General features: G+C 34.2%; 1 pseudogene; it reads left to right on the top strand.

The window, feature by feature from the left end:
- Positions 1-3,404: 3,404 nt before the first annotated feature.
- LOC114371609 overlaps positions 3,405-4,469 on the top strand; it is a 131,379-nt pseudogene continuing 130,314 nt past the window's right edge.

The raw sequence follows: 4,469 nt of genomic DNA, 5'->3' as shown, positions 1-4,469 counted from the left end.
GCTATTCCATTTAAGTGACACTAAGCTTCGAATGAGTACCGCCTACCATCTGCAGAAGGATGGTCAAATGGAAGTACTTAACCGGACTTTAGAGCAGTACTTACGCGCTTATGTGCATCACCAACCATCCCAGTGGTTCGGCTTCCTGTTGCTTGCCAAATGGTCTTACAACACAACCATACATTCCGGCACCGGAGATTCGCCTTTCAAAGAAATTTATGGCAAACCACCGCCAACACTCATCCAATACTTACAGGGCACTTGCTCCATTGATGCTGTTGATTCTTTGCTAACCACCAGGACTGAAATTCATACCCATACCAAATTGGCCAAACACTTTGACGGGCCTTTCTAGGTGCTAGAACGGATTGGACCAGTAGCGTACAAATTGCAATTGCTGGTTTCTTCTTGAATTCATCCGGTTTTCCACATTTCCCTCTTGAAGCTCCTTCAGGGACCATTACCTCCCTCTCCATCAGAACTTTCCCGAGCCAACTCAAATAATTATCCACTTGTTACTCCATTAGCCATTTTGGATTGGAAGTGTGACATTTCTCCCTCAATCATAAAGGTCCTGGTCCAATGGGATGGCTTGGCTCTAGAAGATACTTAATGGGAATTGTGGGATGATCTATGCCAGACACACAACCTTGAGGACAAGTTTGTTTTCGGGGAAGGGGTGTTGATATCAATAACAACACAGGCTTTATACCAGAAGCTAGCAGTAACATTAAAAGGCCAAGGAGAGTCATTGAGAAGCGCAATTACCTTTAGGAATACGTTTGAGGTGCCAAAGCAAGAATCACCAAGCTGGTTGTAGGGATCCACTATCCTCAGGCAGTTATAGCAATTCCACTAATTAGTTGTTGAGCATGATGCTAGATAATTCTGTTATAACAAATTGAATTCTGTTAGAATGAAATAGTATAAACATGTAAAGAAGTGGAATTAATAAAGGATCATCAGAAAACTTATCTCAATTAGCCATTTCTTAGCTATTTCTTTCCCAGTTGCCTATCAAGCTGTTTGCAGGTAAATGCCATTCACTAATTATTATTTAAGATCTTATATGAAAATAATTTTTTTATATGGAAAGATGAAAAGAAATTTAAAACAATGATTACTAATTTTTTAATAACGCAGATGGGATATTACAAAAATTGAGCAGCCACCAGATTACATGAAGGCATGCTTCAAAGTCCTCTATAATATCTCACAAATGAAATCAGCTCCAAGGTCTACTAGAAGCACAGGTGGAACCCCATAGACTCTTTACAAAATGAGGTAACTATCTTCTAGAACACCCATATGGCTTCTTTAGACTTTAATTATATGCGTATTGCACAGTTTGGATTAGATTTAACAAATGAAACTTTTCAATTGTAATTTACTATTAAGACTTTTTTAAGGTAAGAATGTATTTTTTTTTAAATTATGATTACTTCTTCTACAAAAGGACTTTTTGGCATATTTCAAATTTAAATTCTTTATCCCATAGTTTCTGATATCCTACCTTGTCAGTTCTCAGCATTTAATCTTACTGTTTTCTGGTTGGCATGATGCAGCGTTGACATAAGTTCATCCAAATCCTTTCTTCGAGGCGGACAAAAACCCAGCGTTAATGTGCAGTCTGCAGGACATACTGTTCCTGTGTTTGTTAATGGGCAATTTTCAGGTTTACAGAGTCGCAGTTAGACATGTAGTTTCTTTTGTGTCCAACTGTGCATCTTTATATTTCTATTTACCAGTTAGTATTCAGTACCTATGCTTAATCATTATGTTGCTAGCCATAGATTTATGTTTCCTTTTTTCACTGGAAGATTGTTGGTCGGCATTATGAAACATGGGAGGCAGGGATCACTGGTCCAGTTTTGCTCCATGGTCTTGACCAAGGACAGAACGATTTGACGAGAAACAAGTGTTCATATAAGGTCTGATGCACATAATTTTATTAATCTAACATATGTATTCATACAAGTTTCAATTATTGGGACCAGAAAACCAGAAAACCATTCTCTTACAGTATATTTTGTCGATTTTATATTTTCACTCCAACTTCTATTTTGTGTATGTATTTTCCTTTAGATTGGGAGTATATTTTACCCTTGCTCATTCTTGATGCTGGCTTACAGCTTTTTATTGTGAGTTAATATGCTCCTTTTTTTGTATTAACTCCATCTTTAATAACTCACAGTATCATACTTTTCATAAAATAGTCCAATTATTGATAATATAATTCAAAAGTTTTGAATAGCAGCCCCAAGTTAGCAAAGAGATTATACAGGGTCTAATTCACGCTGGTGGAATACATATCTACTTAATTATACAGTGTTACGTAACGTTTTGAATAGCAGCCCCAACGGACTATTATTCAATACTAAAAGGATACGATTTGAGATTGAGTATAAACTGGTTTTCAGAAACTCCAGCACTGGAATAAGTATTAAGGTGAATTGGATAAACTTTTAAAAATAAATAAATATCAGGTAAACAGCATTAAGGTGAGTTTTGATAAATAAATTCATTAAATATTTATTTGTTACAGTATTTTTTTTTTTACATTATAATTTATGTTATAGATTTTTTTTTTCTCGTCCACGGTCATAGACAAATCTGTTCACGGTTTGTAGATGCCGCTGGCACAAGGAAATTCGCACAATGTGGGAATCTAACACTGATTCAACTAATAAATAAATTGTTTTCTCTCATTTGAATGCAGCAAGACCTCACATGCCATACGAACCTTTTGGGTTTGTTATTGATTTATTTAGAAATTAATAAAAAAATTATTAAAAAATTCATAAAATAAAAATAAGTTATCAAATTATAAAATATTAAGTTATTTTCATAATCTCAAATATTTTTTTAGCAACTTCATAAAACACCTTTCCTTTTTGTTTTTGACAGAAACAAACTTAAGACATTTCATTAATAATCAAATCAGCAATACAATAAGGAACATGACTAAACACTTTGACATTGGGCAGCAGTCTCCTTTATTTAATTATTTCAACACCTTTCCTAATTACAAAAGGTTTCAAAAACATCATATTCAAAATTTGGTCAATTTTTCCTAGGCTGCGGTCTCTTTTCTTTTTATTTTTAATCAGTATGTGGATTATTATATAATATATCACAATTTTGCACCACTCTTTAGAACCCTTAGATTAATCTACGGTACCTGTTACTATTGTACACCTTCCCCACCAAATTTTACTCTCCCTTCCTCTCCACCGTTTCCAATGACCCCTGCATTGGCCTGCGGCCGCCCATCACTACCGAGCACCGCTATTCTCCTCCTATCAGCCGCAAACAACACCTTCATCCACCAACCTCCCCCACTTCCATCATCTCCTTTTGCCGATGTATAATCACCCAACATCATATCCCACACAAACCCCTCCATGGAAAGAAACAGCAACACCTACCGAAACAGCACCGTCGAGCCCAATCGCCACACTGCAGAGAAACCGAATCTGACCCATACTTGGCCCTCTCCAAGTTTGAGCATCCGCATCTCCGGGATCGACCCATACTAACGTATTTGCGTTTAATAGACCAGAATCGCACTTATATATATCATTATAAAATATTATATATACAAATTAAAATTGCAAAAATATAAAATTTATAGACACTAAAAATGAAAAAAAAAATAATATAGGAACCAAAATTCAAAAAGCACTTCAAAAATTAATTATTTAACCCTATTATTATTTTTAAAAAAAATACATAAACTGTATTTAATAAATACAATTTATCTATTTTTTATGATAAAAGTTAAGTTGCATATATGAAGTACAACTCACAAAACAAAATTAAAATAATAATATTTAGTTTATTATAAACTCATTCAATTTAATCACCCTTGTAAGAAAACAAAAACCTCTTAATTTATTCATCACTTCGCATTACCGTGATAAGAAGGATACTGTACGAAAGTGATACTAGCTGGATTCAATTAGAAAAAAGACTTGAATGACCTATCCTTACGTAACTCATATTTTTTAGTTGCCATGTTAGAGGGTTGACATGGGACCTAGTGAAACTCCCCTGACAGAAAGATAAAAAACTAAAAAAAAAGAATCCTCAATATACAGTCAATACACTTGCAAGCTTGAAGAAAGAGTCATAGATGCTTGTATAAAATCTATAATTTATAGTTTGTAATTGAAATAGGTATTATTGAGCTCATCACCTCACGAACGAATTCTATTAATTATTTTAATACGGTTAATTCTTTGGACATAAAACATAATAACTTGCATTTGAAGGATCAAATCAGTATAAAGTAAAATAAAGGAGGTAAATAAGGAGAAATTGTTTACCTTTGAAGGACATAATGAGAATTGTTAAGAAAATAATCAAATACTACTGCCCAGTTAGATACTTTGACTTGGTGCCCAACAGCAATTAGAGTGCATCGACAATTTCTATTTTGACTTAGTGTGCATGTGCAACAGCAATTA

The sequence above is a fragment of the Glycine soja genome, chromosome 10 (genome assembly GCF_004193775.1).
Source record: "Glycine soja cultivar W05 chromosome 10, ASM419377v2, whole genome shotgun sequence".
NCBI lineage: Eukaryota > Viridiplantae > Streptophyta > Magnoliopsida > Fabales > Fabaceae > Glycine > Glycine soja.
Note: the sequence above shows the minus strand (reverse complement) of the source record. Positions and strands in the feature narration are given on the sequence as shown.